The sequence below is a fragment of the Amyelois transitella genome, chromosome 6 (assembly GCF_032362555.1).
Source record: "Amyelois transitella isolate CPQ chromosome 6, ilAmyTran1.1, whole genome shotgun sequence".
Lineage (NCBI taxonomy): Eukaryota > Metazoa > Arthropoda > Insecta > Lepidoptera > Pyralidae > Amyelois > Amyelois transitella.
This window is the reverse complement of record NC_083509.1, coordinates 3,224,208-3,240,855: the sequence shown is the minus strand read 5'-3', so window position 1 is coordinate 3,240,855 and position 16,648 is coordinate 3,224,208. Positions and strand designations below refer to the sequence as shown.

The following is a 16,648-nucleotide window of genomic DNA, read 5'->3' as shown; positions in this document are numbered from 1 at the left end:
CGCTTTCAAGCCTGACCCGCTGAACCGATTTTAATGAAATTTGGTATGTATATAGTTTAAAACCCGCGTTCAAACATAGGCTACGTTTTTTTTCAAAAATCGACCCCCTAAATACTCAAATGGGGGGGTGAAAGTTCGTATGAAAATACTATACTATCCGTACTTCCGTATCCGTACTTCCGTACTAATATTATAAATGCGAAAGTCTGTCTGTCTGTCTGTCTGTCTGTTCCTCTTTCACGGCCGAACCACTGAACCGATTTTGATGAAATTTGGTATGTATATAGTTTAAAACCCGCGTTCAAACATAGGCTATTTTTTTTTTTCAAAAATCGACCCCCCAAAATAGTCAAATTAGGGGTTGAAAGTTTGAATGAAAATCATCGTTCCGCTTTCAAGCCTGACCCGCTGAACCGATTTTAATGAAATTTGGTATGTATATAGTTTAAAACCCGCGTTCAAACATAGGCTACGTTTTTTTTCAAAAATCGAGCCCCTAAATACTCAAATGGGGGGGTGAAAGTTCGTATGAAAATACTATACTATCCGTACTTCCGTACTAATATTATAAATGCGAAAGTCTGTCTGTCTGTCTGTCTGTCTGTTCCTCTTTCACGGCCGAACCACTGAACCGATTTTGATGAAATTTGGTATGTATATAGTTTAAAACCCGCGTTCAAACATAGGCTATTTCTTTTTTTTCAAAAATTGACCCCCAAAATAGTCAAATGGGGGTTGAAAGTTTGTATGAAAATCATCGTTCCGCTTTCACGCCTGACCCGCTGAACTGATTTTGATGAAATTTGGTATGTATATAGTTTAAAACCCGCGTTCAAACATAGGCTATTTTTTTTTTTTCAAAAATTGACCCCCAAAATAGTCAAATGGGGGGTTGAAAGTTTGTATGAAAATCATCGTTCCGCTTTCACGCCTGACCCGCTGAACCGATTTTGATGAAATTTGGTATGTATATAGTTTGAGATACGAGTTCAAACATAGGCTACTTTTTTTTCAAAAAACAACCCCCAAAACAGTTAAAGGGGGGGGGGGGTGAATCATCGTTCCGATTTTACGGCCTAACCGCTAGGCCGATTTTGATGAAATTTGGTATGTATACAGTTTTAGTATTTTTATTTTAACGTCAACAGAAATTTATAATCTGTGAAAATGTCACCTGTCTAGCTAATACGGATCATGAGACACGCCTGGTGACAGGAGGATGGGTGAGCGGACAGACGAACTAACAGACAGACGGACACCGAAGTCGAGTAATAGGGTCCCATTTTTACCCTTAAGGTACGACGGAACCCTAATAAGTGTTAATTTTTGATATGCAAAAGATTAGAAAATTTATTCCTACAATGAATAATTTGTTTGATAATGTAGCAATAGATGGCGTCACCATGTAATGTAAAAGTCGCTATCGTTTGTCGTTCGACAATCAATAAGACTTCTATGATTTTGAAAGCATTTTTACCCTCAGTTAATAAGTTGTTGGTCGTTTCGTATTCATGCTTGAAGACGTTTCGTTGTGTTTTGTTCATTTGTATTTAAAATATATTGGTTAGTAAAAAATACGTGTCAGTTGCGGAAAGCGGGATGGCACTAAATAGGATGGGATGGGACAGGATAGGAGGACTGGATGGAGCCGGACGGGACACAACAGGTTGTGACGGGACGGAACAGAACGAGAAGAGACGGGAGAAGCCATATGAATTTAAATCAAATATAAACTTAAAACAGTCCCGCACGATACGGGATTAAAACATGGCTGAAATTTTATGTCGTATCCTTATAATCTAAAATACATTTGCGCGGGCGAAGCCGCGGGCAAAAGCTAGTTCCAAATAAAGCTTAACTTATACTTTCTGAAGTGCAGTAGACCACAACTCCACACAGAAAAAAAGTATGCAGTTCTATTTTTATCACATTAAAACTAAAAAGAACAACATAAACAACGATTAAAATCAATATCTATTTAAATCAATTAAAAAAATATGACATTCTAAGGGCAAAATGCTCTTACTTACTTGCGAAAGGAGCTACTACATCTTACTGCAGCTGGTAAAATAAACATTATTAACATACATACACATAGTCATGTATAGTATATCCCTTGTGGGGTAGACAGAGCCAACAGTCTTGAAAAAACTGAAAAGCCACTTTCTGCTGTATAACTTTATGACGGAATTGAGGATGCAAAAAGTAACAGGTTGCTAGCCCATCGCCTACGAGAGGAATTCCAAGTTTATAAGCCTATTCCGTAGTCGCCTCTTACGACATCCATGAGAAAGATATGGGGTGGTTCTGTTCTAAAGTGCCGGAAACCACACGGCATAAGTTAGAACTCATTTTTCCTAAAATTCTTGGTCTCCAAAGACTTTAACTAACCATTAGCAGGATCCAAACATATGTATCTTAGTCTTCTACACATATTCCTATGGAATTATTAAAAGCAATAAAATTCAAATATAACAAATTGCTCAGCAATATTCATTCAACTATGGCGATTTTACAATAACTTGAGATATATATGTCCTTTTTAAACGTCTTGACATTAAAAATGAAAAAAATTGTTCAGGTTTAGAGATAAAAAAAGAAACTTGCTTGTTTTTAATTATTCAATCTTTGTGATGGCTTGCCGCGTTGATCACCAGATGGCGTACCTACATTCAATGTGTTGTTTATGACTAATCAAAGTGGAAATTACATTCTCACAATATATAAACTCTGATAGTTGCACTCATACGCACATTCGTTAATACAGTTTTAATGTAAACTGCCTATAATCGATTTATAAACAATATTTCTTGAAACAATTAAATTGTTAAAAATGAGGTTCAGTGCTTGTTTTGTTTTTTCATTACTTGTCTTCATTGTCATGACTTTTGGAACAGGTTAGTTTTAAATTATATATAACATCATGTCTCGTCATGTTTCATCAATAATCATCATCAGCTGAGGTGGCCTTTCAGCCTTTTAAAAATTGCTCGGCTCTGTCTACGCCGCAAGGGATGTAGACCTTGTGATATGCATGTTTCATGTCTTTACCCTTTATGGACAGAGCCAATATTCAGAAGTGTCACGACTGCAAAGATGATGATTTATTAATGATGTCAGATTCGTATTTTTTTTTTATCAATCTCCTTATCACTGCAAGTTCTGTTATTCGAGATGAATTTATCATTCATACAAATGTTGTAATTTTTCGTATAACCGTTAACAATAACCCATTGACAATGAATTAAAATTTTTGTTTCATCTGTTCTTCTATTTTCGAGTTACCTAATTGAAATATGATGGACTGTGATGTAGTTAAGTTTAGCTTTTTTGGAATAAGTGCCGTGTGGTTCCCGGCACCAATAAAAAAAGAATAGAACCACTCCATCTCGGTCCAATGGATGGCGTAATAGGGGATAGGCTTATAAATTTGGGATTCATCTTTTAAGCGATGGGCTAGCAACCTGTCGCTATTTGAATCCCAATTCTATCATTGGTCATACAGCTGACCATAGTCTTTCAGTCTTTTTAAGAATGTTGGTTCTATCTACCCCGTATTTTATGTTTGTTGCAGATACTGATTTATTTATTTAAGTAATAATCTTTAATTCATAAAATTTATTCGTGATTAGACTTTCAAAATACTGCAGAAAATAATCATATTCGTAGGGAGCGATTTTAGCCATCAAATCAATTCATTCTAGTTAGTTCTAGGCTCTCGGTTATACTGATTACGCTTATCTAGTATCTTAGTAGTTATAATTAGATTTAAGTTATGTGACGTCAATAAGTGATACCTTGTATCCAATTTTGAAAATAAATCTATTCTATTCTATTCTATTCTATTCTATTCTATTCTATTCTATTCTATTCTATTCTATTCTATTCTATTCTATTCTATTCTATTCTATTCTATTCTATTCTATTCTATTCTATTCTATTCTATTCTATTCTATTCTATTCTATTCTATTCTATTCTATTCTATTCTATTCTATTCTATTCTATTCTATTCTATTCTATTCTATTCTATTCTATTCTATTCTATTCTATTCTATTCTATTCTATTCTATTCTATTCTATTCTATTCTATTCTATTCTATCAGTTAAATTAAATAACACATTTCGGTAAAAACGAGTTTATAAGGTGTAGATTTAACAGTTTCTTTAACCGGTTTAATTATAAATGTGTCATATTTACTAGTAGTAAATATTTTTATACGTCGAAAATTTTTCAGGAAATTAAAAAGTCTTGAAAAAATCTTTCTTTTTTAATAAAGAACAATTAAGAATACAAAAAAAAATAGTTTAAAAGTGCGTCATAACGGGCAACGTTTTCCGCAATATGTGGCTGCACTAATAACAACTTATTGCCCGGCCATCACAATCATCATCATCATCGAAGCCCTCAAGGATGAATCATTTTCCCCGTTATTTTTCACATTTTTGCATTATTTCTTCGCTCCTAAAAATTGTAGCGTGATGTATAACCTAAAGCGTTCCTCGATAAATAGTTTATTAACACAAAAATAATTTTTCAATTGGAACCAGTTATTCCTGAGATTAGCGCGTTCAAACAAACAAACAAACTCTTCAGCTTTATAATATTAGTATAGATTGCGAATGCGACAGTGTCGTGCAATAATTTCTAGATTGCCTCTTCTGGCGAACGTATCTCAATATCAGTCTTTTATCATAACGACCTTAAAATTTAAGCCTTGAATGTACACTCATTGAAACCATTGATAATTTAGTTTTCGAGGTGAATGACCGCGAGTGAGCCACGAAGGAATTCCCTCTTCCCAGATCGCAACTGTCGTATTTTTCAGACTAGGTGATGTCATTAAATGATGTGTGGATTTTTATATGACTGTTGAAGAGGAAGGATACTAAAATTACGGATTAAATAATAATAGCAGTAACCGTACCGTTTCCTCAATATCTATATCTGCATAGTTATATCTGGTTTAGATTGTGAAGCAGGTTATCAATTTATTCTTTGTAAATAAATTTGATAATTCATCCATTTATGAATGTGATAATAGTAATAATATTTCATGGTGAAAGTGTGTTTTAGTTTTTGTCTCGACACACATGAGCAAGAGTAATCAAAAGTTAATAAGCCTATCCCTTAGTCGCCTTTTATGCCTTTTGTTAGTGCCAAAATTTTACAATCATTTAATAAAGATATAGATTAGTAAATTTATTAAAATTAAACTCAAATATATCTCCTTCAACCACAGTAGGTACCGCATTCGATAAGTAGCACATTTACGATGATGGTGTAAATTAAGTAACGTGAATTTTCTGACATGGCACTTTAAATTAGCATCTTTAACATAGCACCATGACGTCTGAATAAAACCAGAGGAATACAGCCTACAACTGTTTCCAAGCATTACAAATTGTTCAACAGATATTAAAATAATCATCTGTATTAAGAACTAGCTGTGCCTGTGACTTCGAAACTCGTAAAATTTCAGATAAAATTTATGGGTATGATAAGGCCTTTCTTTTGATAAGTTTGCAAGTACATATAAAACAAAATATTTTCATGATAATTGCCTTAAAAATTTGAGATATTTTTAAAACTGTGAATCAAATCGGACTAATAAAGTCCACGTGTTGGCTGTGTCGTCAAAATCTTATATAAAAAAGAGATTTTATGTCACTATTCGAAACCCTTGAAATCTTTTGATAGACTTCCTCTTTTTACGCAGAAGCCATAACTTAATTTTATTAAAAATCTTCTTTAATTTTCAGGTGTTGAAGCGCTGAACAAGAGGATAGACCGATGTACCATAGACTGCACACAGAGATGCCAAATGAAGGGAAGACCAACAGGGAGATGCTTACGACGAAATATTTGTCTTTGCACCAATTCAATAGAACCATGAGACTATATTGAGTTACATATTTGCACTTCTATCAAGCTTAGAAGGAGATCTATCACCATACCACATGGCGTACTTTGGATCCTGACATCGATCAATATAAAATGATATAAACTACACAGTTTGATTACTCAAAACTTGATGATGTTGGAAGTATATTGAAATGGAGAAAAACAAAATCGGAAAGCAAAACCCAGGCTCAAAAGTAGCTGAGGATGAACCGCGTTGATGACAAAACGCTAAGATCTGGGACTTAAATAAGCCGCTGAAAAGGAAACATGTTCTTGGGGCTTTAGCTCGGAAATGATGCTTGTGTGGTGTTTCTCCTCAGGCAATGATGTACTTTCCATAGTGCCTTGTATGTTAGCTTGCTTGTCCTTCCACTTGCTCATTGGAGGATCCGTATGACGCCTCCGTGAATGATGTAACGTTGTGGTGAAGGTTTTCGAAAAATTATATAGGTGTAATACTAGAATTTACACGCCGAGAAGAATGTACAAAGATGTTGGAATATGACAGTTTTTTCAGGTTGACTTTGTAATCACCTGCGAACTTTTAATTTATACAATTTAATTAATTTATGTAAATAAAATTTTGTACCAATTACGATTTTCCAATTAGTTATATTGTTTAGTTGTACTTTTTATGAACTAGCTGTTTGTAATTCATCAACTAGCTGTTTGTAAAACATCATTTTCAGCTATGTAATTTAGTTGGGTCGTGTGGTTCCCGGTCTAAAAAATGGGCCGTGGGTTTTCGACACTTTACAATAGGTCCATCACTATCTCATGGATGTCATGTCATAAAAGACGACTTAGGGAAGATGCACACATTAATAAAAAACATAGTATGTTGTTAGCATGTGCAGATTGTAGAAGTCATTAAATGTTATACAACTAAAGATTGATATAGAAGTACAAAAGAGAAATATTGTTAAGTACTTAATTGCCACTTAGTTTAACTAGTCTGACAATAAACTTAAAGTCATATTAACTGTATTTCTTTTTATATTTATACACTTCTAAAATGTACTTATTATGAAATTAAGAATTCCTTAAAAATAAGTAAACGATGTACATTCTAAAGATTATGACGTTGGGAAGAATTAAAAAACCCAAAACTATGGGAGATAAGGGGAATCTAATACATACTTATTATTCTAAAAATTCTATTCTATTTTATCTGAACTTGGTTTAATCAACGTGAAAGATATAAATATGTTCGTCTTAGAAACGTACCCGAAACTTCTAATTGTGTGTGAGTGCTAACAACTTCCTTCGCTTTGGGCGAAGTGGAGTCTACGAGTACATTAGATACTTTAAGAATAGGTAAACAGGTGAAGGTGTACTATGTTTGGCTGTTTACCTATTCCGTAATTATCGTAGTTGGTATTCAAGGGAGATGGGAACTCGCAGAATAAGTACGTTGTTTTTAGCGCCATAATGAAGTGTTCTGAAACTTCTCCGTAGGCCGCTGGTATAGTTTTGGCAAATAGGATGAATTCAATGGCGCCGCATCGTATTTAACGATAAGTGGCGTCACCTTGCGATCATAGGTTGGGTAAATTAGTTTTTACACGAAGCACAACTTACAGGGGAACCTAACCGGGTTTGGATCCTGGTTACACATCCAGTTGCCTGAAAAGATAAGTATTATGGTTTCTTGATGCACTTTTCCCTCACCGTAAGTTGATAAAAAGTTAATACGAGTAACTAAAATTAAATGTCAAATTTTGGCTCGATGAATTTTCAACTTGATGTAATTGATGCATAGGTACAAATGCATTTGGCAGCTCCGTTCTTAAGGAAGACAAATGGTCTGCTGGACATCTGCAGTAAGAATTTGTGAGATGCAGATACAATAATGTATAATGATAAACGTCCCGTATGGTTCTGGGCAGTTTAGAATAGAATATTTATCCCTTAGGTGTCTATAAGAGGCTACAAAGAGGAAGGTTTACAACTAGAGCAACGAAGATGATTCAATCTGAAAAAAGATCCACTGTTCAGAAAATTTTATGTGAGTTATGAAATGCAATGTTTGATATTTTATTTTTTGCTCACAAATTTCGCCTGGAAACATGTTATTTTTTAATAAATCCGTTTTACGGGGTTTCAGGATGAAATATTTCCTAGTTTTTAAGGAGTGTTTTCTTTCGGAAGTGGATAGAGAACGGGCAAAGAAAAAAAAAAGAAATAAAAAAGTACACCATATAATACCATAAGAACCCAAATTAAGCAACATGATGTACACTTAGCTAAGAAAATGTTTAAGGGCATTGGAATATGGTTATTTCCTTATTTACTCCGTCTGGATGGACATAATCCATGATAATTTTGAAAAATCTATTTATGAAATAAAAAAAAAAAACAATTATCACCAATTTGCTTACACCTACAAAAGTTCTTTAGCGACATGCTTAGTGTTACGTATCTGGCAAATTAAATCTATCAAATAAAATAATATATAAAACAATTTAATAAACCAAATCAACGTTACGCAAATAAACATTTTTCAGCCAAAGTGTACATAGTGATTACAATGCACGTAATTAAATTAATGAGCAGTGTACTCTAACATCCAGGTGGAGAATTGAGAATATACGACTAAGGGTCTTTTCACAAAGTTTGTTATGACATTATGTCTTGTTCATTCTCTCTCTCTTTTCTTTTTCTGAATTGTTAGAAAGAGAGAGATGATTAGATATATTCCTTGTCTACGTTCGTGTATAAGGGGCTCGAGGTTTTACGACTGAGTACACCACCGCCATTTTAGATCTTCTTACGTTCCGCGGCTAATTAAGATATACATTGGCACCCTGTGATGGTACAATAACCTCCTTTCCAGAACCCTCGGGATCTACAACCGGAGGTGCACTGCCAGAAGACGCACTGCGGGAATGGGGGACGCACAAAGATGGTGTCCCTTTTTTCAATGACGTGTGGAGAATCTGAAAAAAGATTTTTTTATCATTACATACCATACTTAAAATCACGCCTCCTCCCAGAGGGGTAAGTTACATCTTCCCACTTGCTTATATTTGGTTGGAGTTTGAAGTAAGTATGAAAAGCTATCCCGATTAATAAAATTAATGTATGGGTCAATAAAACTTGAGCCAACCCCAAGGAAGCTTAACAGTTAACAGTCTTATCTATACCTACTAATATTATAAATCTGAAGAGTTTGTTTGTTTGTTTGAACGCGCTAATCTCAGTAACTTCTGATTAGAATTGAAAAATTTGCGTTGAATAGACCATTTATCGGGGAAGGCTTTAGGCCATATAACATCACGTCGAAGTCGTGGGCACAGCTAGTTCAATTCATAATCATCAATTCATACATATGATCACGTCTATATCCCTTTGCGATGTAGACAGAGTCATAAGTATTAAAATATTTTATGACAAATACATATAAACTTGCTAGACCCCGGGCCAATCAAAATAGAATAAGTAATTTCAATCATTCATCAAAAATACCGTAATAAAGTTAGGGTTTCCAATTTTATGGACATAAAAAAAAAAATATTAAGTGGCATCAAAATCAGTTAAGTAGTTTTTGATTTAATCAAATTTTTTTAATAATAGAAAGTGTTCGCGACGTCTAACTTTGCCGGGTACAATTAGAAATTTGTAATAGGTCTACAAAAATTATATTTTCTCACGCAAAAATGCTAGGACTTCCCTTTGAGTCAGTTTGACAACAACACCATCAAAGAGTGAATTAGGTAATCCAATTTGGATTCTGTTTACCTTGTCCGTGATTGGTCCGCTTTACTTTGGACATCACCAATTTTGGATAACGTTCACTCGTTTGTGGATTATTTGAGCCCAAACACATTTAACCATATGCCGTCAATCCAACGCCTTAATAACTAACAATAATAAAAATAATCAATTTCGCAAGATTTAAATCACAAAATTAGTTTACTAATTTTCTAAAAATTTTTTTATAACTGAATGTTTATTACGCATTTTTTACTAAAATGAAACAGAATGAAATGGAATAGACGGTAAAGATTCTAGCCAGTAGGGATTGGCGATACCAAGACGTGAACAGTGCGTGAGGAAATCGCAGACAATATTGAAAAAAAAATAATTAATTTAGGTTAGGTAAATTAAAAAATATTGTTTTAAATGTACATATTAAATTAACTTCTCTACTTGTGACCAAAATGCTGGCTGGTTCTTTGTCCAAAAAATAAGTGTTGCAATTCAAAAGGGGCAATGCGGCCAGTATTTTGGGCACGCTATTCTATTTTGAAGATCGATTGATAGGCCGTAGATATTTATTATCCACGAATGTGTTAAACGATCTACATTTATAATTATTATATTAGTTTAATTTAATTCGATTTATAATTAGTCATATTTACAGTACTTACATTTTATAAAGTTTATAATATTTATTTAATTAATAAAACATAATTTTAACAAAAACACTAACCATCAGAATCTATCTCCATGCTGGCTGCAAAAGCCAAGGCGACCAATAAAATGGAAACTATGAAGCAAGCCTTCATGATTGCGAATAACGTTGACGTATGATAATTACAAATTACTGCATCCTATTTATATAAAGCCTACATCCCCGTAAGCGATGCCTTGACGCCTACTATAATACCATTTCTTTCTAGGACATGTAATAAAAAATTAATCATCAAGATACATTGACGCATGTTTGAACACTCCGCATACTAACTTAGGAAGAAAACAGAAATGGTTACAATATTCATTGGTCACCATCAATGGTCGCAGTATTATGTACCTCATTCGAATAAATATTGGTTTGAGGGAATACCCGGACCGAATTTCTCTGACAGAATTGCAACGTGAGATAAAACTTAGTACGTAATAGAAATGCAGGCTCTATTACCAAGGGGTAAGGACTAAAGTCCCAAATTTTGATATGAAGAGGTTTATTTGTATAATGCTGATAAGGTGTTATAGACATTCAGATTATTTGACCAAGGTTTGTATCATTTTCCAGGAACACTGAACTCCCACAGCAAATAAACAATTATGTTTTCAATGTATCACAATCATTATGATACTTTCGGATACTTTTTCCTTATCGCCTCTAATGTGTTCAATTATGCTTGACTAATTGATTCATTCGTACAGGAAAATGTGTCATATTTAGTGAGCACGACCATGAAATAAAGCTGAAAGGGACTAAATAAGTGTGACTTAACAGGAGGAAATTTGATAAAAATATATATTCCGTAACTTTTAATAATATTTTTGCAGGATCTCGTTTGATTTAATATTATGTAAGATTTATAATTTTAAAATATATAAAAATGAAAGCATGTAAGTTTCAGACTGATTTTCCGTCATAGTTTTACATATGTATGATTTCCTACTTAATACGAGCTTGCTCCTATTGAAATAATCAATATCCACAAGTATAGGATCATTCTTATCGTTTTATCTATGAATAACTATTCTTCCTTTAATTCATTCATATAATCACTTCTCGGAGGTAGTCAGAGCCAACGGTCTTGAAACAATGATAGGGCGCGTTCAGATGTTAGGCTTATTGTTAGAATTTAGACTAATTAGACAAATAGTAACAGGTTGCTAGCCCAATGCCTAAAAGAAGAATCCCAAGTTTATAAGCCTATCCCTTTGTCGCCTTTTATGACATCCATGGGAAAGAGATGGAATGGTCCTATATTCTTTTTATATCGGTGCCGGGAACCACACGGAACTTCTTCCCCTATTTTCACCTTTTTGAACAGGAGGGGTGTGCCTTTTGACCATGATGCTAGATTCGGGTTAATCGGGTTTATCGATTTCCGTCTGACCTCTGCGACCTTTATGGGGAATCTATAACTCAATCACACCATCAGAAAACCACCCGCCACTTGCGCCATCTACTATTAAATACTTGCTGTTCCTGAGTCTTAATTATGTACAAGCTTTTATCCGTAGCTTCACCTGCGCGAATTCAGCGCCATCTGAGAAAGAATACACGTTTTTCGCAAATTCCATGGGAACCATAGTGTCTATCGAGATGAAGTACTTGTTTTTACCTAGACTTTTAACTATATTATCGCCAACTTTCAAGAAGATAGGTTCAGTAAAGAATACGTGAACAGTAACCCTCAAAATGGTCAGGCGTGTTTCATGAGCGTTGTTTAGGAAACTAAGTATGTAATGCATTTTTAATTGTCACTATTTCTAAATATGTGTTGCGTTATTGAGGCATCCAGTTAAATATGGCGTTTGGGTCTTCCAGTTATATACATACAAACAAATTAATTTCTCATTTATAATATTAGTTGGTATCGGGATGACATTATGATAAGAGTGAGAGGGATGGAGCTAATGCGACAACATAAGGGCATCATTGATTGACATAATCATAGTTTATGGCTTGATCCCTGGAGTTATCGATTTGAATATAAATTGCTTTATTAAAAGACCATTTATTTCTGTCGCATGACGATGGTCGCTCGTTAGGGTTGCATATTCGAAATGGCAAGAAGGAATATTCGTAGATATAAGTTGCTTTATTATCTTTTAGTAAAAAACAGAATGAAATTAATGAAATATTGCTAATGAAGGTATTAGCAATATGAATAATAAATGCTTGTTAAAATAGGTATCTTCGTAATATCAAGGCTCAATAATTTTCAAAAAATTAAAAATAAAATATTACAATAAGAATAGCTTATAATTTTATAGTGATCAGTGACCACTTCATCTCATTCCTAAGGACGTCAGCTGGCTAAGGAAATAAGCATAACCATCTAGTGCAAGTGTCCACTTAAGTCTGGTAGCTAGAGAAAAATGTGTGCCAGCAGCGTTTCTATTCGCGTCTGGGTAAAAGATTAAAAAATTGTATAAAGTCTTTGAAAGAGTATAAAAAATCATATACCTAGCTTATAAAAATACAAGAGTTTCGTTCTTAGCTGGATTGTTTTAATTTAATTTTGCTGTACATTAATCAAATGCCGGATGCCTGACCAGTGACCATTCATCTACATGTCATCCATGAACCTGCCCCTTACATTATTGGTTATTTGTACGTTTTTAAATGGTATCGATGATCTATCATTAGTTGTAATAAGTGTCCTTTATAAGATAACAGACTCTTATGTAGTATCAGAATGAGCAGCAAACGGGATGGTTACATTCCCTTCTAGCATTTCTTAGTATAGGTTATATAGGTTCGGAACTGTTTGCCATGTTAAATAAAGAGCTTTGTCGCAAAATATCTGTTCTGTAAAACGACATCTAGTCGAAAAAGTCTTTGACGTTATTTAATAAAAAAAATTAACTCATTGACTCTCTCACAGTCAGCAAACCTATTATAAAATGTCACAACAAAGACGTTTTTTTTTTATTTATTTGGTAATTTTATTTTTTAACAAAAAAATACGGATACACAGTAGGACGTGATAAGAGGCGGACCGTAAGTTACAGTCCAGAGCATACTTCAAGATTTTATGAACTTCTGAGAAACGTTTTCAATCATTTCAGGTGAGATGTAATAAAAATGTCAGTTAGTCTAACACAAAGGCGAGGTGTCACACTCACTTAAACTGCGGTGACAGCGAAATGGACCCGCTAAATTCCGTCAATATTGACCCAAAAATATGCTGATTTCGCCCTCGAAAATGTGTGGTATTCTCAGAGGCGAATATTTTTTACGTCAACCGCATTTCAATATACGCCCATGAATCTGAATTGTTTGTATGTAAGCTAGTAAGTAAATAAACATTATATTTATTAGTTATTTAACCACCAGAAACGCAACACAGGCAATTGTTCAAAAATGACTGAATAATGATGTTTCAGTCGGAATACTGTATAACAATAAATAGATAATTATTGGAAAATAAGGCACCTTTTGTTATTATGTTGAGAAGAAGGTTATAGATGTAAAACTAAATCCTTTATTATAATTGTACACACACTCACTTATCATCATTTTATCTCTACCACGGTAGACAGAGCCACCAACCGTAAGATAAGAAGGTTACATGATTTAAATAAAAGTCAATATCGAGCCTAGTTCCCGTACCCAAATTTATCTGAAAAAGATTCTGACCTAATCAAAATAAAGAACTATCCCATCATAAATTCCAATTACATTAAATCTCTTTCTGTTTCTAGAAACAAAGCAGTGGCTGATCAAAGCCAACATCGTAATATCGCTAAAGTAGTTAGTACTTTGTGGCCGGGAGCTACTCCGTACCTAGATGCAGTGAAAATTGCAGCAGAGTTCAGCATTTCACAATATAAAATGTTCATTTCATTTTGTGTAATTTTTCTAAGTGGCTGTGCAAGGAAAACAATATCCGTTTGTGGGTGCAAAGGCGAGGCGAAGGACTGCTCTGAACATTGCTTGAATTGTCAATATCAAATTGTTCCAAGTGGACAAATATTGATGCGTTTTCTATGAGTTCGTCGTGTTGATTGATTTTTTTTTTTTTTTTTTTTTACATTGATTTTTTGAGAACATTTATTAGTTGTATAAAACTACAAATACTGAATTTGTATAAAATTCAGCTTAAAATAAAAAAGGTACGTAAACGAATCATTTTATAAAAATAATAAAGTTATATTTCAATCAATTAATGAACCAAAATATGTACATAAAACTATTGCGTTACTGAATGATTGACTGATGCTATCGATAGAAAACGTACAGTCTGCCATAACTACTGGAAACGTAGACGTAGGAAGGTGAAATTTATCATGTGTGTTATTAGGGATAACTAAGGGTGTCATCACACTTGGCGTCTTTCGAGCGTCGTCGTCTTGTAAGCGTCTGCGCGTGCACCTACCTGTATTATCCTCGTAGTCATACTGGCATGACAAACTAGTATGACCACGAAACAGCGCCTATTACGTCGACAATGACAATGCCCGAAAGACGCCAATTGTAGCGGGGCTCTAAGAGAGGATTTTCCAAAATTCCCATGAGAACAGTAAATCTGAGTATATACCTACTTTATAGCTGTTTGTTATAAAGAACCTAGTTTGGAAGCTAAAAGCCACAGCTATAGAAATATTACCTAACAGCCAATGACTTTGTTATTAGTTTGTTTGAAATATTAATGCTGAAAATATTATAGATAGTTGTGTCCTGGTCTGCAATGCGACAACTTCATTTATCAACTGCCTTTCCAGAGTTTATATTTTGAGCCGTTGGATTTTGAATACTAAGAAAACAGCAAAACATAAATACCTTCCTTTATCTCTTTTTACAATCTCCGTCAAGTCGCTAGTAGAAAAACTCCTAGGCTCTATATCTGGCGTTACATGTTTTGTAAGGAAGTAAAATATGTATATAAATGTAATTTAAATAAAAATAAAATTAAATAAAAAATAATTCAGATAAAAATACGCCCCGTATTTTTATCTGAAAACAAGAGTATATTTTTATTGATAAAATGTTTTCCCAAAATTAAATCGCTCAGGTTACCTTGGAAGTAAACAGAGGATGTTTTAAGTACTTTTAATTTTTATTTCGGATCTCATTTCGATCGCAAACAGTCCGTGGGAACACAATTTAAGTTTGTCAACAGTTGGTAAGGCGGTTTGTTTGTCTCTCGCTGACTCCGTTTCCAAATTTGATGAAATTCCTTTGCATGGATGCGTTTTCAAAGAAGATTATATATTTTTTTTATAATAAACGAATACCTAGCCTTCTTCTGAAAAGTAAAGTTGGAAATTGAGTCAATCAAAATATTTTATTATTATTTTTTTTTTGTAAATTCGATGCAAGTATTTGGTTTTACTTTTATTGTTTAAAAAAATTTAAAGCACATTAGTTGAAGAGTGGCCGGCTGTTGGTCGTAGGATTAGAAAAACGCCAGTAAAAATATGCTTCAATCATGGTTCAGATGTAATGACCAATTTGAAAAAAAACCCCATAATTGTCAGTCTAGACAAAATGAGCGATCGATCTATGAGTTGAAAATAATATCACAGAGTTAATAAGACGAAGTAACAAATCTGAAACTAAAATACTATCGATAGTATTGAACCTTAATATTGGAACTACTATAGAATTTAGGGAACTACTAACGAAAGTATCGATACTATATAGTATTGAAGCTCAATATTGAAGTTACTATCGATAGTATCAATAGTTTTGCGCTATCGATAGTAGGCTGTGATTCAATTGTATTAATACTAAGTATCGGTGGTTATTGCAATAGTCAGCAGCAATAGTATCGACACTATCGATAGTGTTTTCGATATAGAGTTTCAATACTATCAAAGTATCAAAATATCTACAGCAACTGCGCTATCGATATTATTATCGAAAGTATCGATACTGTCGATAGTACTGCTTTAACTCAACCATCGTACTATACAAAAAAGCAGACGGCTGCATAACCTTCTTACAGAGCAGGAAGACATGGGCCATTGCTAGTTCAGTGCTCTGTGTTCCACTCGGGCAAGTAAGTGCAATCGGCTCCTGTCATGGCCAGCCTTGCCTGCCGCGATTGATCGCGTGTCAATGCAAATACGCGTTTTCCCACGCCAAAGCTCTCTCATTTGCTGCATTTTAGAAATCGCACACTATTTCCCTAGTATTTGCCACGGAAAAGCGAATCCAATTAAATCTGTAGTCCAATCAACTGTTTTATGCAATTAGTTGTCAGTTTTATTTATTAAAAAAATATATTTTGCAAAATTTTTCACTTTGTCGTGTGGAATGAATTTGTAATATCAGTTTAATTTATGCAGGCGGAACATCAAAATATCACCCCTTGATGGGATAAGTCCGC

The 16,648-nt window shown here is 33.9% G+C and overlaps 1 long non-coding RNA gene across 1 annotated transcript; it reads left to right on the top strand.

The window, feature by feature from the left end:
• The first annotated feature begins 2,554 nt into the window (after positions 1-2,554).
• Positions 2,555-6,881, top strand: LOC106134590 (uncharacterized). Its single transcript, XR_001228604.2, has 2 exons — positions 2,555-2,897; positions 5,762-6,881. It is a non-coding gene; the product is annotated as an uncharacterized LOC106134590 (long non-coding RNA).
• The last annotated feature ends 9,767 nt before the right edge of the window (positions 6,882-16,648 follow it).